The following is a 27,092-nucleotide window of genomic DNA, read 5'->3' on the forward strand; positions in this document are numbered from 1 at the left end:
AGTTAAGTCCTGGCTTGGGAAGTTTTTCTCTATGAAGGACCTAGGAGAAGCTGCCTATATTCTAGGGATAAGGATCTTGAGAGACCGGAGTAAAAGACTAATTGGACCTAGTCAGAGTACTTACTTGGATAAGGTGTTGAAGAGATTCGGCATGCAGGACTCCAAGAAAGGAGAGTTACCCATCCAGAGTAACGCCAGATTGAGTAAGACACAAAGCCCTAGTACTGAGGCTGAGATAGCAGAAATGAGTCGAATACCTTATGCTTCGGCTGTAGGATCGATCATGTATGCAATGACGTGTACTCGACCTGATGTAGCCTTTTCTTTGAGGATGGTTAGCAGGTATCAGGGGAACCCTGGCAAGGCACACTGGACTGCGGTAAAGAATATCCTCAAGTACCTACGGAGGACTAAGGACTGGGTCCTTACCCTCGGTGGGAGTGAAGACTTGAGAGTTGTAGGGTATAGTGATGCTAGCTTTCAGACTGATAGGGATAATTTCCGCTCTCAGTCAGGCTGGGTCTTTACCTTAAATGGAGGAGCAATTTCTTGGAAGAGTTCCAAGCAAGAGACAGTGGCTGATTCAACTTGCGAATCAGAGTATATAGCAGCTAGCGAGGCAGAAAAGAAGGCGATATGGCTGAAGAACTTCATTGGAGACCTTGGAGTTGTACCAGCTATTAAAGAGCAAATGGAAATTTTCTGTGATAGTGAAAGTGCAGTTGCCTTAGCCAAGGAACCAAGGGATCACGGGAGATCCAGACACATCGACAGAAAATACCATTTCATCAGACATCGAATAGAAGAAGGACTCCTCGTGGCAAAGAGGGTATCATCGGATGAGAATCCAGCAGATCCCCTCACGAAGGGACTGACTCGGGTTAAGCATCTCCAGCATGCTCGGAGCATAGGGCTGAAGGATGATATTAGATTTAGTAGTTAGATAACCTTGAAATTTGTAAAGTGTAATTGACATTAGATGATGAATAAAAGGTGTTTTATTTATGAGTAAAGTGTTGCTATCTCTTGTCGATCGTTTACTATATTTCTTTTGCATGTTTTGACTTCCAGAATAATTATGTTTGGTATATCATATTATTCGAACCTCCACAGTCGGTCATATGTCGGAAGTAGGTATGAATCAAGACTGTCATGATTAGTTGCAGAGGTCTAAGTTGTTGGACATGGCTACAACACTCATGAGTGCTCATAAGTTCTGAGCATTGGACTCAACCCACGCTCACTGGAATCACTTCATGGAATTTATCTCGAGTAATCGTGAGACGGTAATATCATATAAGTCTTCAAACCTAGAGATATGATTTGTTACTTATGAGTTGGTTATGCATTGATTGTACGTTAACGCATTGGTAACTCGATGTTATAAAACGTGCTTTTGTGTATAATTCAATGAGTGGTAGAACAAACATATGAGTCGAAGTTTATCTGTTCCTTCTTGGATTAGAAGCTGATATCTGGGCCCCTCGATGATTTTGTTTTGACCTATGTACCGGGCCCGGTCAGAACTAAGTTGATGTGTTCAATTAAGTTCTTTGTCAAACAAATCGGAAATCGGGAAACAAACTGCTGGACAATAAGTAAGACATTGTTCCATGTATTTGTCCGGCTGATATCTAGAACAGAGGATTATATGATCACTTATCTTAAATGGCGTATCATCATCTTCTCAGTTCCGAGAGACCTTGAAAGAGCTACGATTGCCGATCGGTTCCTGAAGTATTGCAGTTATAGTTATTAGACTTATCCAAGTGGGAGAATGTTGGATAAGGTGTCTAAGTCCATAACTATTTCTGGTATGTACTTGACCCGACCCAACATGGTCCATTTGAGTTGCATGGCACCATGCAATTGGATAAACTAAAATGAGAGAAATAACACTTATGGTTTATTAATATATTATAAGTTCTAATATATTAATAATATTATTTAATTAGTTTGATCAAGAATTAATTTAGAATTAATTAAGTGATCAAAAGATAACTAATTAAATATATGGGTAGATTATGTAAATCTTCCATATCTTATATAGTGGGCTAAGAGGCTCCATGGATTATCAAGTTGGGTTCCACCCATAGGATGCTCCATGGGAGTTACAAACCCATGGGTTATGGAAATGAAGAGTCATGACACATTAGGGTTTACATGGTGTAACCCTAGATGTGTCAACACTATATAAGAAACCCATTCTCCACCAAAATAGGCTACACTAAGAAACAAGAGGGCTAGAGCCGATTTTGCAAGTGTAAGATTCTCTCAAAGTTTACTCCTTTGCATTTGGTGTTGTGTGAAGCATTTGAGGCATCACACTTGGGGTGCTAGGCTCACAAGGTTTCAAGGATCATAATCAACAACAAGGTAAGTTATTCTATCTTTCATTCAAGTTAAAAATGTTCCCCATGTATGCTAGATAGGAATATAACCTTGGAATTCAACTTTGCATGATTATTAGACAAACATAGATCCAAGCTTATTAGGGTTGCATGTACACTTAGGAAGTGTTAGAATGCTCAAAACCCATCAGATTGAACCAAAGAATGTCGCTGACGCCCTGAAAGAATCTGACTGGATCAAGGCTAAGCAGGATGACCTGAATGAATTTGAACGCCACCGTGTGTGGAATCTTGTTCCAAAGCCTCAAGGAAAAACTTTATGGGTTTTAAATACTATAACACTCGTATGGTGCACATACAACCCTAGATGCTTTGGATCTAAGTTTTCTCTAATTATACATGCAATATTCATTATCCAAAACATGAAGCCTAACTAGCATGCAAAGGTGATATTTGATTCATAAAACTAGTTAGAATATTACCTTTTGATGTAGCTTGTAGAACTTGGCCTTAAAAGAGCTTAGCACCTCAAGTGTGATATCTCAAACAAGTCACAAACACCAATAAACAATTAGGGGACAATGAGAGAGGTTTAGGAGACACAATATCGGCTAGCCCTTTTTGGAATGCATGTGGTAACCGATTTTAGAGCTTAGGGTACACATTTATAGTGTAGAATTCCAAGAGTCATTTGTAACCCTAATTCTTACACTTAAGCTTATGATCCAACAATTGATTTGGACTAACACTTCATGGACTAACTTATAAGCTTAGTCCATCACAAATCAATCATGGATCATTAGCCCAAACCATATGTATCACTGATTTACATAATCAGTCCCTATTAATTTAATTGGTCTCTTTTGATCACTAAATTAATTCCAAATTAATTCTTGATCAATACTAATTAAATAATATGATTTATCAATTAATATATTATTCTTATAATATATTAATAAATCACAAATAATCTCTTTCTCAAATATCCAACCTATCAAATTGTTCTGGTGAAGGAAACCTGAAATGGATCATGCTACTATCGGGTCAAGTACATACCAATTATAGTTATGGGCTTAGACACCTAATCCAACAGTCTCCCACTTGGATAAGTCTAATAACTATAATTACCAATGTAAGTTCAAAATCAGATTAGCAATCATAGCTCTCAAAAAGCCGTTGTCGAACTCTGACGCGTCCATTAGATAAGGGATCATATAATCCTCTGTTCTTCAAGATATCATGCGGACAAATACATGGAACATAATCATACTTATTGTCTTGCAGTTTGTTTCCCCATTTCCGATTTGTTTGACATAGAGCTTAATTGAACACATCAATTGAGTCCTGATTGGGCCCGACACATAAGTCAAAACAAAACATCGAGGGGCCCAAGATATCACTTTTAATCCTCTTAGGATAAAAGGAACAGATAAACTTAGACTTATATGCTTGTACTAACTACTCGCCAAATCATACACAATAATATGTTTTATAACATCAAATTACTGATGTGGTTACGTATTATCAATGTACAACCAACTCATAATCAACAAATCATATATCTCGGTTTGAAGATTATACGATATTATCGTCTCACAAACACTTGTGATAAATTCCATGAAGTGATTCATGTGAGCGTGGGTTTAGTCCAATACTCAAATCTTATTTCAAGACCACTCATGAATGTTTGTAGAAAACTTTTCTCTGTCTAACACCTTAGACAATCTTACAAAAACCCATTCATGACAATCTACTTTCATAACCTACTTCCAAAGTATGATCGACTGTGGATGGTTTGAATGATCTTATTATTCTGGAAGTCAAAACATGCAAAATGAAACAATAGTAAACAATTGACACAAGATAGTAACTTTACTTATAAATAAAACTCCTTTTATTCAATCATCAAATGTCAATTACATTTTAGCTATAACAAGTTTCTAAATATATATCTAATCATTAAAAACTAATATCGTCCTTCAGCCCGATACTCCTAGCGTGCTGCAAGTGCTTAACCCTACTCAGTCCCTTCGTAAGAGGATCTGTTGGGTTCTCCTATGACAATACCCCCTTCATTACGAGGAGTCCTTCTTCTACTCGATGTCTTATGAAGTGATATTTTCTGTCGATGTGCCTGGATCTTCCATGATCCCTTGGTTCCTTGGCTAAGGCGACCACACCCTCGTTGTCACAGAAAATCTCCATATGCTCCTTTACAGCTGGTACAACTCCAAGGTCTCCGATGAAGTTCTTTAGTCATATTGCCTCCTTTTACGCTTCACTTGCTGCTATGTACTATGATTCGCACGTTGAATCAGCTACAGTCTCCTGTTTGGAACTTTTCCAAGTTACTGCTCCTCCATTTAGGGTAAATACCCAGCTCGACTGAGAGCGAAAATTATATATGTCGGTCTGAAAGCTGTCGTCACTATACCTTGTGACTCTCAAGCCATCACTCCCATCGAGGGTAAGGACCCAGTCCTTTGTCCTTTGGAGGTACTTGAGAATGTTCTTTACCGCAGTCCAATGAGCTTTACTAGGATTCCCTTGATATCTGCTGACCATGCTCAAAGCAAAGGCAACATCAGGGCGAGTACATGTCATAGCATACATGATCGAGCCAACTGCAGAAGCATATGATATTCGACTCATTTCTGCTATCCCAACATCGGTACTTGGACTCTGAGTCTTACTCAGTTTGGTATTGCTCTGGATAGGCAATTCTCCTTTCTTGGAATTCTCCATGCTGAAACGTTTCAACACCTTGTCCAAGTAGGTACTTTGACTAAGTCTTATTAGCCTTTTACTCCTATTTCTCAATATCCTTATCCCTAGACTGTAAGCAGCTTCCCCAAGGTCCTTCATAGCAAAACACTTCCCAAGCCAGGACTTAACCTCCTACAAGGTTGGGATGTCGTTTCCCATGAGTAGTATGTCATCCACATACAATACAAGAAAGCTAACTATACTCCCACTAGCTTTGACATATACACAGGACTCGTCCTCGCTTCTCGAAAATCCAAACTCTTTGACTTTCTCATCGAAACAACATTCCATCTGCGAGATGCTTGCTTTAATACATAAATGAATTTCTCAAGCTTACACACTCTATTAGGGTATTTTGCATCTACAAAACCCTCTGGCTGATTCATGTAAACATCTTCAGCCAACTTCCCATTAAGGAAAGCGGTTTTGACATCCATTTTCCATATTTCATAATCATGAAATGCAGCTATGGCTAGCATAACCCTTATAGATTTAATCTTCGCTACTGGTGAGAAGGTCTCTTCATATTCAACTCCAGGAGTTTGAGTAAAGCCCTTCGCAACCAATCACAATTTATAAGTGTGTACTTTCCCATCCATGTCGGTATTCTTCTTGAAGATCCATTTGCACCCGACCGTCTTACGACATGGTACATTGTCAACCAAGTTCCAAACTTTATTGTCATACATGGACTGAATCTCGCTGTCCATCGGCTCTTTCCATTTTGCAGACTGGGGGCCTGCCATGGCTTCCTTGTAGTTGTTAGGTTCATCCAAATTTACCAGTGTACTATCACTGATAAATGTATCACCTTCAGTAGTAATATGGAAACCATAAAACTCAGGTGCATTCTAACTCTACTGGAACGTCTCAGAGGTAAGGACTCGTCAATTGGTTCAACTGGAGTTTCCTCCTCGGGTTGAGCGCTAGTGTTTGAGGTTCCTTCATCACTTAAATCTTGAAGCTCTTCAATGTCAATTTGTCTCCCACTGTCCTCTTGGCATATGAGTTCTCTTTCGCAGAAAACCCCACTCCTCACAACGAAGACGACATTGTCACTCGGTCTATAGAAGAGATATCCAAAGGACTTCTGTGGGTAGCCGATGAAAATACAGCGCTCACTATGAGGTTCGAGTTTGTCGTGAGTCTCTCGTCTTACGAATGCCTTGCAACTCCAAACCATAATATGTGCCAACGAGGGAACCTTCCATGTCCACATTTCGTGAGGTGTTTTGGCAACCTTTTTAGTTAGGACTAGATTAAGGATATGGGTGGCAGTATCTAAGGCATACCCCCAGAATGAGATAGGTAATGAAGCTCGACTCATCATGGAACGAACCATGTCCAACAAGGTTCGATTGTGCCTTTCAGCCACACCATTAAGCTGCGGTGTCCTAGGCGGCGTCAATTGTGAAATAATTCCACATTCCTTAAGATAGTCATGGAACTCAATACTAAGATACTCACCACCTCGATCGGATCCGAGCATCTTTAACTTCCTGCCCAATTAATTCTCCACTTCTTGCTTAAACTCTTTAAACTTTTCAAAGGTTTTTGACTTATGCTTGATTAAGTAGATATACCTATATCTACTATAATTATCGGTAAAAGTCACATAGAAGTGGTTAGCATCCCTTGTGGTGGATCTGAAGGGTCCACACACATCAGTGTGTATGAGATCCAACAAACCCTCACCCCTTGCACACAAACCAATGAAGGGTGACTTGGTCATCTTTCCAAGCAAACAAGATTCACATGTGTCATCCGACTTTAAGTCAAATGAATCCAACACTCCATCCTTTTGGAGTCAGGCTATGCGCTTCTTGTTGACATGTCCAAGATGACAATTCCATAAGCATGCTTTATCCAAACCATTGGACGAATTGATATGCATCACATTATTTCCTAAGTTATCTACAATCATCACAGTTTCATATATACCATTACAAGGCAATGCTTCAACATAACATTTACCATTATAATAAGCATTAATACTACCAATCTCATTATTAAATGAAAAAGTAAAACCTTGTTCATACAAACCATGAAATGAAATAATATTTCTCGCCATATCAGACGAGTAGCAATAATTATTCAATTCTAAATTTAACCCACTACTAAGCAATAAAGAATAAACTCCAATCTTGGTGACATGCGACACTTTCCTATTCCCCATGATCAAGTTCATCTTCTCGTGCTCCACATCCCTACTTCCTTTTAGACCCTGCAAATCAGAACAAATGTGAAAACCACATCCTGTATCAAGGACCCAAGAATTAGCATGTGATGAGTTATTAGACTGAATAGTGTAAATACCTGTGAAGGTTGGCTTGATCTTCCCATCCTTTATGTCCTGTAAGTATTTGGGGCAGCTTCGTTTCCAGTGCCCTTTTTCATGACAATGGAAGCACTCTGCTTCCTTTGGATTTGAAGAGGGTTTATGTAACGCCCGTAGATCCGGGCTAGTCAATTTAGAGATAATAGGGGTCGAAAACGAATTTTTGACAAAAGATTATTTAGAATAAATAATCTTAACCAAGTTGTAGAATACGTCTCAAGGGTTCCGTACATATAAACAACGTTGAAATCCGAGTTATAACGAAGAAGTTATGGTCCGTCGAAGTTTTACGGTAAAACCGGCACGACGCCGGGAGACGTAAATAGTGAATTTACGATGGAGGACTTTTTAACCTTAGAAATCTAAACAAAAGTTTTAGTATACGTTAAACCGAGAACATACAAAAAACAAACGCCCAAATCTGACTTCGTATGAGGAAGTTATGAATTTTCTAAGATTTGGCTTAACAGTGCACAGCCCGAAACTCGAATTTTAGATCGAATGGTTTTTGGCCTATGTGACCTAAATGAGAATTGAAGATCTCATTAATAGGAACTCAACGGTAAAAAGACAGACGAAAACAGAGTCCGTATGTAGAAGTTATGAATTTTACGCGGACATTTAACAGTATAATCTCCTCGTACTGTTAAATTTAAGATCGGTCGAGAATTAGCCGATAGAGTCAAAATGAAAGTTGTAGATCTTATTTTTACCTACGCGTAGATATAAAGAACGTCAAAAACGGAGGTCGTATGTGAAAGTTACGGATTTTAGAAGTCGGAAGTGTGCTGTGCGAAAATGGGTGATGTGGCACAATCTTGGCCATTGCTTTCTCCCCAAGTCTTGCCACTAGATGGTGACATGTGGCACCAAGTTCAGCCATTTTTCACCCTATAAATAGAACCTCTCCCACCCTCATTTTCTTCACACATTTCTCATTCTTTCTTCTCTTTACTTTCTCTCTAGAACCTCTCTCTAGCCCCGAAACCCCCCGAAAAGCCTAGGGAACCTCCCTAGCACGAGGCGGAAGCCCCGGAGTGCTCGACGGCTCCGAGAAGAAGAGCTTTTAGGCTCGGGAACGCTGCTCCAAGCAAAGCCCGGTTTTCTATAAAACCCGCTGTAAGTGAGCTACACCTACGCTATTTTTAATATAGCTTTTATTTAATTATAGTAACGTTATTAGGAACTTATAATAAGTACTTGGGCTATTATTATGGGTTATATAAGTATTTTTTAACGCTTATATAATAGTAATAATAGCTAGACTATTAATTAGTCTCGGCGAATAATATACTAAACTTTAGTGGTAATAATCCTAGGTTTCGTCGAAGGAAATTATTTTAAGAAGCGAAGCGCTGTCTGAGTTCGGAATCACCACCTTTTCAAGTGAGTGCATGGTCCCTTTCATCTTACACATAGATATGAAGTATTTAATATAAATTACGTGCTATGTGTGCATATTATCTGAATACTTGTTGTCTATGCTGGGTGAAATATTTTTATACACGTTTTAAATGATTTAAATTGTATATGTATTTTACATCTACAAAACGTGTTGGGTAAAACATAGGTAGATGTAATAGTTGTTGTGTGACCAAATAAAATAATGAGAGGCCTCGATATAGATGTTATTGATGATCCAGTCATCTAGCGGAGTATAGATGACGATCACGGACTATTCTAGACAGTCCAGTGGAACGCTAGCAGGTTCGCAACCTGTAGGTGTTTATTTGAACTGTGTACTCACCAGCAGTACTCCATCCCCCACATGGTTGCCTTATTTGACATGAATTGCTGAGAAACCCTTGAAGCATTTGTTGTCACCCCGATGAAAGTCCCTTAGACTAGGTCCCTTGTGTTAGATGTTTTAGGGACGTAAAGTGAGGATAACGGGAACGGGTAATCGGGTTTGTTTGGTTTGATAAAGTTAATAAACTTATTTATTGTGGGTTGAAAACCCTATGTACTCACCAGGTTTCCCAACCTGACCCACTCAGTTTATTTATATCACAGGTGTTGATATGAATTCACATTACACTAAGAGATTAAGGAGATATAAATCACTAGTGATAATGAATGTCAGTTCTGTTTATGTTGTTTCTGTATTGACGATGACATCCCAAATGTTTTAAAATGAATAAAAATACTTTTCTTCGGAAATGCTTTGATAACGTATTTATCATGTTTTACTGGGAACAAATTCCGCAACATTTTTATTAAAAGAGGTACTCTGATTTTTATAAAGCATAAACAAAATCGGTCTTTTCTGGCCGTGAAAATGGTGATGTCACAGTTTAGCAGAACCAACTTTGGTCCCACCAGAAGAGGATCCATCATGGGATTTTCCCTTGTGGCTCTTAGAAGGAGCCTTCCTCTTCTTTCCCTTCCCATGTCCAATTGCCAAGACATGGGCAGTAGCAGTTGGAGTAGGTACAACATACTTGCCTTTCAAACTACTTTCAGCAGTTCTCAGAAGGCCTTGAAGCTTGCTTAGAGTGACCTCCTCCTTGTTCATATGATAAGTCAGACGAAACTGATCATAACAAGAGGGCAAAGAGTGTAGGATAATGTCAATGGCCAACTCTTCATCTGTAACATCCGGATTCCCAAGTATGTTATTTTAAGTATTTATTTTGAGGATCATTGACCTACTCGACGAGTTGGTGCTATAACTCGCCGAGTAGAGACGGGATGGCCACGTGGATTGAATGATCTACTCGACAAGTCCGGGAGTAGACTCGCCGAGTAGGCGCTGGGAGTGAAAACCCTAGATCCTCGGGTTTGAGACCTATTTAAAGGCACTTATAGCCTCCCTTGCGGCCACCCTCCCCAGAGAGAAATCCTAACCTGCCCTTTTTGTGCATAGAGAGAGAGAGAGAGAGAGAGAAAGGCCATCTTGAGCATTCTTGAGCTTTTTGGAGGAAAGATTGGAAGAGTTGGTGAATCTAATCAAGAGGAGGCTGTGGATCTTGCATTCTTCTGTCATTTGCTGCTATTCAGAGGTATAAAGCTCTCATCTTGACCTCTTGTTTGTTAGATCCCATTTTGGGAGCTTTTAGGGTTTTCTTCCAATCATCTTATGTCCTTGAGTTATTTGAGCATGGTTTGAGGTTAGGACCTCAGATCTGGACTATAGGAGGCCTTGAGAGCCCAAAGAGTAAAGCTTTATTGAGCTAGAGGCAAGCTCATGTGCTTTCAACCTTCTTTGGAGCTTGTAATGGCATATTGGAGCAAATATGCCATGCATGAACGTAAAGATCGAAGCTTTATGTGACATTCGAGCCTAGGGAGCCTAGATCTAGAGTTTGGAGTGACAAATCTGCCCTAAAACGTCTGAATGAGAATATAGACTGGATGCACTCGCCGAGTCCATGAGATGACTCGACGAGTCGCTCGGGGTTTGTCCTGATAAGTCTGAGCACACTGTGACTCGACGAGTAGGAAGGTCTACTCGACGTGTAGAGTTGGTCTTCACAAGGTCCCTGAGGGAACCAGGGAACTCAACGAGTCTTCCCGGTGCACTCGACGAGTTGAGTCAACATGGACTGTTGACTCAAGTCTGACTTTTGGAGCTTTGACCAAATATGAGCAATGGGGACCATGGAGGGGTAGAAGGGTCTTCTGCCCTTACCAAGAGTTAGAGAGGGGTTAGAATGAGTTTATTAGTATTATGGTCTAATTAGAGATAATCATCGCATGTATTAGGCGGAGGCTAGATCGGTGATTCGTGTACGAGGTGTATTAGCTTGCTCACTTCAAGGTGAGTCTTCTCACTATACTTTACCTAGAGTGGTAGTTATATGTGACCAGAGGGTCTTATGTGCTTGCTTGAGATATGCATGATTGTGTGATATGTATTGTATGCTATATTACTTGTTGCTTAGACCGGACTGGAGGGTCCAACGAACTATGAGGCCAGAGGGTTCTCAGTCAGACCGAACTGGAGGGTCCAACGAGCTAGACCGGACCAGAGGGTCCAACGAGCTACGGGACTGGAGGGTCCCGCTGAGACACATAGACCGGAGGGTCTTACAGAGTATAGCCTCGAGTGGCGAATTGCTGTATGTGGTATTTTGGGGAACTCACTAAGCATTCGTGCTTACCGTGTTATGTGTTATGTGTTTCAGGTACTTCCGAGGATCGCGAGAAGGCACCGACGTGATTGTACACACACTCTTAATATGAAGCTATGATTGTGGATCCTGGATTTGAATAATTGTATTGAAAACTTGTTGGTTGTTTTTGAGAATGAAGGATGGGACATATGTTTTATGAGTTTTAAAATTGAAAAATTTGTTTTGAAAAATCATGTCGTTACAAGTTGGTATCAGAGCCTTGGTTTGAGGGATTCGGATACACCTTCGGGCATATCTGGACTCAAACTGAGGATTTGTGAAAAGTTTTCAAGAAGAAACAATTTTTCTAAAAAATAGTAAAAGATTTCCAGAAAAAGCAGAAAAGAGCAGTGTGTACAATCAGCCAGCGCCCGAACGGTGATTTCCCAAAATACCCTTACATTATGTGTTATGAGATGTGTTATGCATGCTAGCGTAGGCTAGGTATTCATATTTAGGACTAGAGTGGGCCTGATTTGTGATGCATTAGCCTAAGAGTTACTGCTACTGTGAATTTCTTCGAGTGTGAGTAGGTAGCAGAGAGGAGCTTATGAGAGGTCTACTGGGTGGTAGCCTGTGCTCAGCGAGATATAGGGTACTTGTGAACTAGAATCCTAGGAGGAGGACTTGGGGTGAAAAGTGATGTGGTGTGGAAGGTAGTATAGGGCCCGTACTACTAGAAACACTCGATCAGTGAGCAGCCCAAGTAAGAATCCTTAGGGTACTAAGGAGCAAGTAGGGTTGAGTGATTGAGTGCGAGAATGCTCGAGCGAGTCTCTGATTTCTTTTGTGTTGTGTTTCAGAGACATCATGGTGGGTACGCGCCACACTCCTGAGAGTAGCGGTGTTAGCGATGATGGGATTCGCAGGATGATTCATGATGAGGTGGTTGCAGCCATTCGAGCTGAGATACCAGAGATGTTTGGGTCTATCAAGACCACACTGATTGAGATATTTGACGAGCGGTACGTTGCTCTTACCGATGCTGCTGTTGCTGCGGCCACCACAGCCGTTGCTGCTGCTAGGCCACAGGGGGGTGACTCGTTGCTGTACCGGGAGTTCAGCAACACGAAGCCACCAGAGTTTGATAGGACTCAGGATCCGATAGCCGCGATGAGATGGATCTCTAAAATTGAGGAATGCTTCTACACATATTCTTGTCTGGAGCATCTGAGGGTACGGTTCGCGCTGAACCAGCTTCGCTTGGGAGCGAAGGACTGGTGGAAGTTTGTGACAGCTGACTTTACTACTGCAGAGCTTACCACGGTGACTTGGGAGAGGTTCACCGCTATGTTTCGAGACGAGTACGTTCCCCCGGTAGAGAGGGAACGGTTGGCCCAGGAGTTCCTGTCCCTCAAGCAGTGAACTGAGTCTGTGACTGTGATCACACAAATGTTTCATGAGAGGGCGTTGTTTTGCCCTGAGCACGTGTCTACTGAGCAGGCACGTATGAGTCGATATCTGAGCATTCTGAGGAGAGATATTCGCGAGTTGGTGGCGAACTCGACATACCGAACGTTTGCTGAGCTCCAGGCAAATGCTCGAAAGAGGGAAATTGAGCTAGAGACTCAGGCCAGGGAGGAGGCGGAGTCTCAGAGGAGGGATAGGCGGCCGACATAGTCTCAGCCGGCGGCCAAGCGGGCAAAGCCCGCTGATTCGAGATCGGGAGGTCAGAAGGGCCACACTTGTGGGAAGTGCGGCAAGAGCCATGATGGGGTGTGCAGAGCAGGTGTGTGTTACAAGTGCGGGAAGGAGGGGCATATCGCGATGGATTTCCCCAAGGGATTTTCGGTTTGCTTCCATTGCAACCAGACTGGCCATAGGAAGGCCGAGTGCCCGCAGTTGCTTCAGGGATCAGCGTAGGGATCTGCGCCTTCTTCTACTAGATCTATAGAGAGTCGGCCCGTGAAGGCCGAGGCGCCGAAGGCTCGCGGTAGAGCCTTCCAGTTGACAGCAGAGGAGGTCTGCGCAGCACCCGATGTTGTGGCTGTTATGTGATCATTTGCTTATTCTTTTGTTTATATATGGTGCTTATTTGTGATATGTTTAGGTACTTTTATTGTGAGTTGTGTACCTGATTTGGTGTTGTTTGACTCGGGTGCGAGTTGATCCTTCGTATCACTAGCGTTTAGTCGTCACATCAGTATCCGACGTGAGGCGTTGAGTCGACCTTTGAGAGTTTCCATAGTTGACGAGCATGCTGTTTTTGCGACTGATGTGATCCGGGGATGTGTGCTTGAGATTTTTGGAGTCGAGTTTCCGATAGATTTGGTACCTATCGCGATGGGGGATGTCTGTGTCATCGTGGGCATGGACTGGTTGAGCCGATTCGGAGCCATGATCGACTGTGAGCGTCAGCTAGTGACCATCCGAAACCCTAGTGAGGGAGTACTTACAGTATTCGGCGAGGGCACCCGATCTGGGTCAGCATTTTGTTCGGCTGCTCGAGCAAGGCAGAGCTTGCAGCAGGGTTGCATGGGTTTTGTGGCGTATGTGTCGGATACACGGGATGTTACGGAGAGACCAAGTACTGTCCCTGAGGTTCCGGTAGTTAGCAAGTTTCCGGACGTTTTCCCTGAGGAGTTACCAGGTGTGCCTCCCGAGAGGCAGGTGGAGTTTCGTATTGATTTACTTCCGGGGGCGGAACCTATCGCCAAGGCGCCCTATCGCCTTGTGCCGCCAGAGATGAATGAGTTATTCTCGCAGCTTCAGGAGCTGTTGGGAAAGGGATTTATCCGGCCGAGTAGTTCGCTGTGGGGAGCACCAATCCTTTTTGTCAAGAAAAAGGATGGTTCGCACCGGATGTGCATTGATTACCGGGAGTTGAACAAGTTGACGGTCAAGAACCGTTATTCACTCACGAGGATCGACGATCTGTTCGATCAGATGCAGGGTGCATCTTGGTTTTCCAAGATCGATTTGAGGTCTGGTTATCACCATATGAGGGTTCGTGAGGAGGATATTCAGAAGACAACATTTAGGACTCGTTATGGGCATTACGAGTTCATGGTGATGCCTTTCGGGCTCACCAATGCTCCAGCAGTGTTCATGGATCTCATGAACCGGGTATGCATGCCTATGTTGGATCGTTCGGTGATCGTGTGATGGGTTTTGAGCATTCTAACACTCCTATGGTGTACATGCAACCCTAGAAACCTTGGATCTATGTTTGACTAAGATACATGCAAATAATTAATTTTCCAAGGTTCTTATCCTAACTGGCATGGCATGGGGTACTTGAATCAAATAAAACTAGTAGAATTACTTACCTTGCAGTAGTAGTTGATTGCTTGGATTTTGAGAGCCTAGCACCAATAATGTGGATGCCTCAAATGGAAGTCACAAATCACCACAAACTTGGAAACTTGAGAGAATAGTCACAAACTTCTTGAAATCGGCCCTCTTAGTTTACACACATCAACTAGTCCAATTTCAAGAACCAAAGCCTCCTTTATATAGTGTGGTGGATTAGGGTTACATCCATGTAAACCCTAATACCCATGTCTTTTCATTTCCATGAGATCCATGGGTTAAAGCTCCATGGAGTATCCATGGACTTTCCATGCAAGCCTAGCCCATTCCAAATAAGCATTAGCCCACACTATATAAATACAAGCGCCCATATTTAATTAGTCATACTTTTGATCTCTAAGTTAATTCTAAATTAATTATAGATCAACACTAATTAAATAATATGATTTTATATTAATATATTAGAACTTATAATATATTAATAAATCATAACTTATACTATTCTCAAAAGATTATCTGTAAATTGTTCGGGTGAAGTGCAACCCAAATGGACCATGCCGGGTCGGGTCAAGTACATACCAAATATAGTTATGGACTTAGACACTATCTCCAACAGTCTCCCACTTGGATAAGTCTAATAACTATAGTTGCAAGTATGACTTCAGGAACCGATCAGCAATCGTAGCTGTTAAAACTCTGTTGAACTATGAAGCGCCATTTTAGATAAGTGATCATATAATCCTCTGTTCTAGATATCAGCCGGACAAATACATGGAACATGGTCTTGCTTATTGTCCAGCATTTGTTTTCCGATTTCTGATTTGTTTGACATAGAACTTAACTGAACACATCAATGTAGTTCTGACCGGGCCCGGTACATAGGTCAAAACAAAATCATCGAGGGGCCCATATATCGCTTCTAATCCTAGAAGGAACAGATAAACTTCGACTCATATGTTTGCTCTACTACTTGTTGAACTACACACAAAGGCACGGTTTATAACATCGAGTTACCAATGCGTTTTCGTGCAATCAATGCATAACCAACTCATAGGCAACAAATCATATCTCTAGGTTTGAAGACTTATATGATATTACCGTCTCACGATCACTCGAGAAAAATTCCATGAAGTGATACAAGTGAGCGTGGGTTGAATCCAATACTCAGAACTTATGAGCACTCATGAGTGCTGTAGCCCCGCTTTGTCTAACATCTTAGACCTCTACAAGCCAACCCATGACAGTCTTGATTCATATCTACTTCCAACATATGACCGACTGTGGAGAGTTTGAATAATATGATATAAACCATAACATAATTATTCTGGAAGTCAAAACATGCAAAAAGAAATAATAGTAAACGATTGACAAGAGATATCAACACTTTACTCATAAATAACAGCTTTTATTTATCATCAAATGTCAATTACATTTTACAAATTTCAAGATTATCTAACTACTAAAACTAATATCATCCTTCAGCCCTATGCTCCGAGCATGCTGGAGATGCTTAGCCCGAGTCAGTCCCTTCGTGAGGGGATCTGCTGGGTTCTCATCCGATGATACCCTCTTTGCCACGAGGATTCCTTCTTCTATTCGATGTCTGATGAAGTGATATTTTCTGTTAATGTGCCTGGATCTCCCATGATCTCTTGGTTCCTTGGCTAAGGCAACCACACTATTGCTGTCACAGAAAATCTCCATTGGCTCCTTTATAGCTGGTACAACTCCAAGGTCTCCGATGAAGTTCTTTAGCCATATAGCCTCCTTTGCTGCCTCGCTTGCTGCTATATACTCTGATTCACAAGTGGAATCAGCCACTGTCTCCTGCTTGGAACTTTTCCAAGTAATTGCCCCTCCGTTTAGAGTAAAGACCCAGCCCGACTGAGAGCGGAAATTATCCCTGTCAGTCTGAAAGCTAGCATCACTGTACCCTACAACTCTCAAGTCCTCACTGCCACCGAGGGTAAGGACCCAGTCCTTAGTCCTCCGTAGGTACTTGAGGATATTCTTTACCGCAGTCCAGTGTGCCTTGCCAGGGTTCCCCTGATACCTGCTAACCATGCTCAAAGCAAAGGCTACATCAGGTCGAGTACACGTCATAGCATACATGATCGATCCTACAGCTGAAGCATAAGGTATTAGACTCATTTCTGCTATCTCAGCCTCAGTACTAGGGCTTTGTGTCTTACTTAATCTGGCGTTACTCTGGATGGGTAACTCTCCTTTCTTGGAGTTATGCATGTTGAACCTTTTCAACACTTTGTCCACATAGGTGCTTTAACTAAGTCCAATTAGTCTTTTACTCCTGTTTCTCAAAATTCTTATCCCTAGGATATAGGCAGCTTCTCCAAGGTCCTTCATAGCGAAACACTTCCCAAGCCAGGACTTTACTTCCTGCAGGGTTGGGATGTCATTTCCTATGAGTAGTATGTCATCCACATACAGTACCAAAAAGCTGACTATACTCCCACTAGCCTTGATATAGACACAAGATTCATCTTCACTCCTTGAAAAGCCAAATTCATGACTTTCTCATCAAAGCAAAGATTCCATCTGCGAGGTGCCTGTTTTAATCCATAAATGGATTTCTCGAGCTTACACACTCTACTGGGGTACTATGTACTGAAAAAACCCTCTGGCTGAACCATGTAAACATCTTCAGCCAACTTTCCATTAAGGAAAGCGGTTTTGACATCCATTTGCCATATTTCATAATCATGAAATGCAGCAATGGCTAACAGAACCCTAATAGACTTAATCTTGGCCACTGGTGAAAAGGTCTCATCATAATCAACTCCCGGAGTTTGAGAATAACCCTTTGCAACCAGTCGTGCCTTATAATTATGTACATTACCATCCATGTCGGTCTTCTTCTTGAAGATCCATTTGCACCCAACTATCTTACGATCAGGTACATTGTCAACCAAGTTCCAAACTTGATTGTCATACATGGACTGTATCTCGCTATCCATAGCCTCTTTCCATTTAGCAGCCTCAGGGCCTGCCATGGCTTCCGTGTAGCTGTTAGGCTCATCCAGATTTACCAGTGTGTTATCACTGATAAGTGTCTCATCTTCTGCAGTAATATGAAAACCATAATAATGCTCAGGTGCATTCCTAACTCTGGTGGAACGCCTCAGAGGTATAGATTCTTCAGTCGGCTCAACAAGAGTTTCCTCCTCAGGTTGAGGGCTAGGGTTTGAGGTTCCTTCACCACTTGACTCTTGAATTTCCTCAAGGTCAATTTGCCTCCCACTGTCTCCTTGGCTCATGAATTCTCTCTCTCGAATGAATCCTCTTCTTGCTACAAAGACCACATTATCACTGGGTCTGTAGAAGATGTAACCAAAGGATTTCTGTGGGTAGCCGATGAAAATACACCTTTCGCTTCGGGGTTCGAGCTTATCGTGAGTCTCGCGTCTCACGAAAGCCTCGCAACCCCAAATCTTGATGTGGTCTAGATTGGGAACTTTTCCCGTCCACACCTCGTGAGGTGTTTTGGCAACCTTCTTTGTAGTGACTAGATTAAGGATATGGGCGACAGTCTCTAAGGCATACCCCCAAAATGAGATTGGTAGCGAAGCTCGACTCATCATGGAACGAACCATGTCCAACAAGGTCCGATTGCGCCTCTCAGCTACACCATTCAACTGTGGTGTCCTAGGAGGTGTCAATTGTGAGACAATCCCACATTCCTTAAGATAGTCAAGGAACTCAGTACTAAGATACTCACCACCACGATCGGATCGAAGCATCTTAATGTTCCTGCCCAACTGATTCTCCACTTCTTGCTTAAACTCTTTGAATTTCTCAAAGGTTTCTGACTTATGCTTGATTAGGTAGACATATCCATATCTACTAAAATCATCAGTAAAAGTCACATAGAACCGATTAGCATCTCTTGTGGCAGTTCTGAAGGGTCCACACACATCCGTGTGTATGAGGTCCAACAAACCTTCACCCCTAGCACAAGTGCCAGTAAAAGGTGACTTTGTCATTTTACCATGCAAACGAGATTCACAACTATCATCTGACTTTAGGTCAAATGACTCCAAGACTCCATCCTTTTGGAGTTGGCCTATGCGTTTCTTGCTTACATGTTCAAGACGACAATGCCATAAGGATGCTTTATCTAAGCTAGTGGAAGAGTTAATACACAATACATTATTTCCTAGATTATCTACAACAGATACAATTTCATACACGCCATCACAAGGTAATGCTTTAAAATAAAGAACATTATTAAAGAAAGCATCAATACTACCATTATTATTATCAAAATAAAAGGTAAAACCTTGTTTATACAATGCATGAAAGGAAATAACATTTCTTGCATTTCTGGCGAATAATAACATTTATTCAAATCTAATGTAAACCCACTATTTAGCACTAAGGAATAAACTCCTATCTTGGTGACAGGTGAAGCTTTCCTGTTTCCCATGATCAAGTTTATCTTTCCCTGCTCCACATTCTCACTTCTTTTTAGTCCATGCAAATCACAACATATGTGAATACCACAACCTGTATCAAGGACCCAAGACTTAGAATGAGGTGAGTTATTAGACAATATAGTGTATATACCTGCATGGTTGGGTTTTACTTTCCCATCCTTCAAAACTTGCTGGTACTTTGGGCAGTTTCGCTTCCAGTGCGACTTTTCATGGCAATAGAAGCATTCAGCCTCATTAGGGTTGGCAGAAGGAGTGACAAAACCTTTCTTGGTTTTGCTTGAAGAGGAGCCTTCAAGGGTCTTACCCTTGGTACCCTTAGAAGGGTTCTTTCTCTTCTTCCCTTTGCCATGCTCGATTGCCAAGACATTGGCCGCAGTTGGAGTAGGAGTAGGAGTAGTAACAACCGACTTACCCTTTAGACCACTTTCGGCGGTCTTCAAGAGTCCTTGAAGTTTGCTGAGGGTGACTTCTTCCTTGTTCATGTGATATGTCATGCGGAATTGATCATAGCACGATGGCAAGGAGTGCAAAATGATGTCTATTGCTAACTCCTCAGGGAAGTTCACATTCAGCTTCAGTAAACGGTCCACATACCTTTGCATTTTCTGCATGTGGCCCGTGATGGGTTCACCATCCTTCATTCGGGTTGTTATCATGGAGGAGATTATTTCATATCGCTCTTGACGAGCACTTTGATGGTAGCGGTCCATCAAGTCCTGGTGCATCTCAAAAGGATAATAGTCCTCATAGGACTTTTGGAGATCGGCTGTCATGGTGGCCATCATGATGCATGCCACTTTTGTAGCATCTCTTTCATGTACCTCATATTCAGCAAGCTCTTTAGGAGTAGCAGTTGGCTCGGGTACCTTCAGCTCCTTGTCGAGAACATATTCTTTGTTCTCATACCGAGTGACCATCCTGATGTTTCTGATCCAATCTGTAAAGTTGGACCCATCAAAGTTGACTCTCCCACAAAGATTCATGATAGAGAAGGAGCTAGTAGGGTTTGAGCCAGAAGCATTCTTATTGGAAGACATCTGAAAAGAAGAGGGAATAGATTAGATTAGATATAGAGATAGTCCTTAACAAAACACCCAAATGTAATATTAAGGCTAGGACCCAACATAATATTTTATAACTTAGAAGAGGGATGCCGTAATCTAAGCTATAAGATATTTGAAGGTAGGTGAATGACGATTCACCAATTTCCACCATGAAAAACGAAATATTTAATTAGGTTTTAATTGGTTTAGAAACTCCTAGATTCTTTGAGATTCATTGAACTTTCTTCAATGGCATGTTTCAATCTCGAGTGTGCCCTTCAAGTTTTGTGACTGGGATGCCGAGGATCACAAAACAAGGTGTGAAGTAACCATGCAAATTACTTGGTACCCTTAATGTATTACCCCTCAATCGATGTGCCGGTTAACCACACACGCTCCATCGATACTATGATAAACATTAAGTCACCCTTTACCTACCTTGTTAAGTTCAAGTTAGTGTGCCGATTAACCACACACGCTCCACTAACGACTTAAACAAAGTGTAAAGTGTAATTTCATGGATTAGCACCTTATTCACATTTTCCTAAAATAACTAAGATTGGGAATTCAATAAAGTTTAGTTACTTTAGTATTATTATTATACTTTTAATGAGAATTTATAAGTCCTTGTCCTACCCGTTCGGCTAACGACCCTCCACCGATCAAGGAAGCGGTGGGTGAGAGTGGACACCCATTAAGTTGCCATTTTATAGGCAACAACCTTATACCCCCCTTATAGACCGGCTTCGTGAATGAGGCGTACTAGCGGTAAGACGACTTGATCTTATACATATATAAATATTATTAAACTTATAATATTATAAAGTATAAGGGTTGAATTTTAACTTTTAAAATTCTAGGGGTTGGAACTAAAGTTTTTAATATGACTTTACATGTTCCAAAACTTTAGGGCAAGTTTTGTAAACTTTCAAAACTTTTCATTTCTCATAACTTATGAGTTAATGGTTATTAAAAATGAAGACTCTTCATTTTTTGTAACCTATGTGTTCTTTTAATGGTTATTTATAAATGTGACTTTTGGTTATCCATAACTTAAGAACTAGTTATGGACTTCATTAAAACACATAAAGATCAAGAATTAATCTAATCAATTATTAGCGCATAATTTCTATGATCTTCTAAACTCATATGTTTATGAATGTTCATATCAAAAATTTCAAGAATCGTAAGTACATATACAAAACTTGAAATTTTGATACGAGCTTTTAAACAAAACTTCGATTTTCAAGTTTTTTTTTTTGCATCAAGTATCAAATAAACAAACCAGGCTCTGATACCACTGATGGGATTTCAGCATTCTAACACTCCTATGGTGTACATGCAACCCTAGAAACCTTGGATCTATGTTTGACTAAGATACATGCAAATAATTATTTTTTCAAGGTTCTTATCCTAACTAGCATGGCATGGGGTACTTGAATCAAATAAAACTAGTAGAATTACTTACCTTGTAGTAGTAGTTGATTGCTTGGAGTTTGAGAGCCTAGCACCAATAATGTGGATGCCTCAAATGGAAGTCACAAATCACCACAAACTTGGAAACTTGAGAGAATAGTCACAAACTTCTTGAAATCGGCCCTCTTGGTTTACACACATCAACTAGTCTTATTTCAAGAACCAAAGCCTCCTTTATATAGTGTGGTGGATTAGGGTTACATCCATGTAAACCCTAATACCCATGTCTTTTCATTTCCATGAGATCCATGGGTTAAAGCTCCATGGAGTATCCATGGACTTTCCATGCAAGCCTAGCCCATTCCAAATAAGCATTAGCCCACACTATATAAATACAAGAGCCCATATTTAATTAGTCATACTTTTGATCTCTAAATTAATTCTAGATTAATTATAGATCAATACTAATTAAATAATATGATTTTATATTAATATATTAGCACTTATAATATATTAATAAATCATAACTTATACTATTCTCAAACGATTATCCATAAATTGTTCAGGTGAAGTGCAACCCAAATGGACCATGCCGGGTCGGGTCAAGTACATACCAAATATAGTTATGGACTTAGACACTATATCCAACATATAAATAAACACTTTTATTTATCACCATACTGATTACTCATTATTCATTGTTTCGGTTTTATCAACTTTATACTTGAATTAAAAACACTAGTTGTCCCATGCTCCAAGCATGTACACTATGTTTTTCTTAAACAATAGCTTTGCCATACACCAAGTATGCACTCTATGTTTTTCTATGATCCTTACTTTGTGAAATAAACCAATTGAACATAATTTCAATGATTCTAATTTCACACTCCCAAATCCTTATCGAAAAATGTGAGAATTTCAAATTCCTATCATTTATCGAAATCTGTTTAGATTTTAAACTTATATGCACTGACCCTCCTGTAATGAATATGTACAAAGTCACAAAGACTTGTCAACAGTCATTATAAGGTATTCCAATGGAGATCAACTCCATGGAAACTAAGTCTCATATTCAAAGTACATTGCTTTGGACATGCTTATTGCATTAAGTTTTCTAATCTTACACATATAACTTCCACCTATGGAGATAACTCCATATTCTCATTTTGACTATCACTTCTGAATAAGAGATGCCTCTTTTCAAAATATGTCAATATGGTCCTTCCAAAATTAGCACTATACTTCCAACTGTCCCTGAGCAACCAATCTTTGGTAAACCTCAGATTGTCCTCGACAATTGCTTAATCATTTTAGTCATATCCAATTCTAGACCTTTTCCCTTCTTAATGCCTCTGGGCATTTGGAAAAATTTAGAAATGACAAATATTATAGCACATGCAATCGATCCTGTACCCAAAGCAAATGGTACACGATTCATGATGTCTCACATAAAGACATGATTCTAGACCAGTCTTTTGCTACAATATTTTTATTTGCCATGTTTTCAAAATTTGACTATGAAGAGGGATGCCGTAATCATAATCAAATTTTGAGAACGCAATATATAGAATTTCCTTAAGTTGAACCAATCCAACATGAAATTCATATATATATATATATTCTTGACTAAAGATGATTAAGGTCTCTATCTAAGCCTTTAGAACTGAAATGAAGTATATCCTCTCCCTTAATTATAGCAAAACAACTTTTTCAATCCCTGCAGCCTCACGAATTGAAACTTTTGTTTTCTATAATTAACATTGCTAACTTGCAACACTAACAATAATTATCATGCTCCCACTAAAATGATGCTTATTAGCATAACACTTATGCTCCCACTAGCTTTGACATGTACTAAGAAATCAGCTGGACTTCTAGAAATCAATACTTTATTGACTTTCTGCCATACATTGAGACTTTTCCAATGTTTCAGAATTATACTTAAACTTGTAAGTATAACCATATTTACTAAACTTTAGTAAATCAAATAGTCTTAACGAGCTTTGTGGTGGACATGACCAGTGCACAAGAATGTGTACTCGATCCCTTTAGTCCTTCACTTGACTCACACATCCATGTGAACAAGTAATTAGTCTTGATTTTCCAAAGCTTGAAAGTTCTCATTCATCATACTATTCAACTTGCATGATTCCAAGTTTCGATCCAATTGAAACTTAGGTGATGAGGAACTTTCCTGATTTGGTAAATTTAGACACTACCACAAATGAAAGAATCAAATCCATTTTCCAATATTGCTGTCAGTGGAATCATATAAGCAACAATTTTCCACAAATGTCATTGTAAGGATACTTCAAATAAATAAAATTAAACAATTTTCTTTTATTTTAAAACTTTGCGGAAAAACTTATCCTTACAATCCACATGGAAAATTGTTGTTATCTATTCCTTAGCAATATATCATAACTTCTTAAGCAACTGCTCAAAATTCTGATGCGATCGAAATCCACCTTCGCGATCAGAATCAACATATATTTCCTTTAAGATTTCTCTCTATTCTTTGATTCTTAAAACATCAACATGTGACCCAGTCACATCATATAATGAGGATCTCAGAATAGAACTTAACAGAGTTAGATAATGGGCTCTACCTGATGTAGAGTCAAACTTATTGACTTTAACATCCTTAGGTAAATTTAGCAGCTTTGCAATCAACGCGCCTTCCTTTGGCAAAATAAACATATGGACCCTTTGGTAATGGGACTATCTCAGACTTAGCCTTTCTCTTTTCCATTTGGTCAACCGGGTTGACTATGGCCAATCCCTTTCCATTGGGAAGAGAATGCTTTTTCTGGATTTCCAGTGTCACCATTGTCAGTGTCCATAAAGTTTTTGGGAAGTTGATCTTCTAATCAAATTTGTTTTACTATCGTTCCAAATCATTGCTGATTCAGCAGCACCAAGCAAATAGATATGATCATTAAGGTTCATTTCATAGTCTGTTTCATAGTAGTCCCAAATGGAACTCACTATGTGACTTAGAAAGTGATTGAACATCCAACTTTCTCAAGACTTTGACACCCAACTCTCCCGGCTTGTCAATATGTGACTTCATCTCTAAGATGTGATCACACATAGACCTTGCTTGCCATTAGGGCTTGAGTGACCTTGAACTTGTGGGTTAGGGAGAATAATTGGAGGAGGTGGAGGAAGAGAAGTATGACTTCCATGAGCCAAACTCGGGAAGTCATATTCATTAGGAAAGCTTGGTTTGGGAAGATCATTGTTGTCTAAACCAGACATCAACAATGGGAGAAATTCACGTAAAGTTGATTTAAGTCCTTAATATAACACCCAATATGATATATTAAGGCTAGGACCCAACAAACTATTTTATAACTTGGAAGAGGGATGCCGTAACCCAAGCTATAAAATATTTGAAGGTAGGTGAATGAAGATTCACCAATTTCCACCAAGATAAACGAAATGTATTATTAGGTTTTAATTGGTTTTGAAACTCCTAGATTCTTTTGAGATTCATTGAACTTTTCAATGTCATGTTTCAATCTCGAGTGTGCCCTTCAGGTTTTGTGAGTCGAGGATCACAAAACAAGGTGTGAAGTAACCATGCAAATATACTTGGTACCCTTAATATTTACCCCTCAATCGATGTGCCGGTTAACCACACACGCTCCAACGATACTATGATAAACATTAAGTTACCCTTTTCCTACCTTGTTAAGTCCAGGTTAGTGTGCCGGTTAACCACACACGCTCCACTAACAGCTTAAACAAAGTGCAAAGTGTAATTTCATGGATTAGCATATTATTCACATTTTCCTAAGTAACTAAGATTGGGAATTTATAAGTGTTTAGTTACTTAGTATTTATCATTATACTTATAATGAAGGGAGAATTATAGTCCTTGTCCTACCTGTTCGGCTAACGACCCTCCACCGGTCAAGGAAGCGGTGAGTGAGAGTGGACACCCATTAAACTGCCATTTTATAAGCAGTAACCTTATACCCCCCTTATAGACCGGCTTCGTGAATGTGGCCTACTAATGGTAAGACGACTTGCTCTTATACATATAATATATTAAACTTTTAATATTATAATAGTATAAGGGTGTATTTTAGACATTTAAAATACTTGGTGGTTTAATCTATTAATTAAACTAGACTTTTAATTTAATTAAACTCAAACCATATATTTATGGATTAATAATACTCTTTTAATTAAATGCTTTAATTAACTATTAATAAAGTCCATAAGAGTTAATTTGAATTATTCAACAAAACATCATAATTCCAATTATTAAACTCAAAATTAAAACCATTTAATTAATTGTTTAAGTTATGAACCCAAGAGTTTTAGAATTCAATTCTTTTTTTCATAAAAAACTTTTCTCAAATTCCAAAACTTGAGGGCAAGTTTTGTAATTCTTGAAAACCTTTGGAGTCCATAACTTATGGAATTAATGGTGTTTTATGATGAAACTTTCCATGTTCCATAACTTAAGAACAAGTTATGGAATTCTTTAAAACATTAACACCAAATTTTGTAACTCCATAAAAACTTTAAATCAAATTTTTTTTTAAAAAAAAAACTTTCATATCCATAACTTATGGAAGTTTCAAAAACCCTTAAGATCACAACTTTAAAAAAAAACTTTTGAGCTCCAAAATTTTATGACAAAATATGTAACTCCTTAAAACATTTAGATCAAACTTTTAAAATTAATAAAATAATCATATCATTTTATCTTTTACTAAATTTGACCTAATTCAACTCATATAACAAATGATTCAAATTTTACAAATAATTCGTTTTTCACAAAACAAGTAATTATCTTAAAATTTGACAAACGTCATGTTTTTTTTTTCCTTTTTTTTTCAACTTGAAAATAAAACATTTGCATCAATATAACATAAAACAATCCATGGCTCTGATACCACTGTTGGGTTTTGAGCATTCTAACACTCCTATGGTGTACATGCAACCCTATAAACCTTGGATCTATGTTTTCTCTATTATACATGCAAATATTAACTATTCCAAGGTTTCATCCTAACTAGCATATTATGAAGCACCTATACTACAAAGTTCTAGTTAGATGACATACCTTTTGATGTAGCTTGATGTCTTCAAGCTTTAAGAGCTTAGCCCCAATAGTGTGGAAGCCTCAAATGGAATCACAAATCACCAAAACACCTTGGAAGAACTTGAGAGAATATGTATGCACACTAAAATCGGCTCACTCTTATTTTCACACACTTGTGCCAATTTTGTGAGCCAAGGACCCCTTTATATATTATGGAGGATTAGGGTTACATCCATGTAAACCCTAATACCCATGACCTTTCATTTACATAGGATCCATGGGTTAAAAGCTCCAT

Source organism: Lactuca virosa, chromosome 6 (genome assembly GCF_052849685.1).
Source record: "Lactuca virosa cultivar CGN04683 chromosome 6, Lactuca_virosa_CGN04683_v6, whole genome shotgun sequence".
Lineage (NCBI taxonomy): Eukaryota > Viridiplantae > Streptophyta > Magnoliopsida > Asterales > Asteraceae > Lactuca > Lactuca virosa.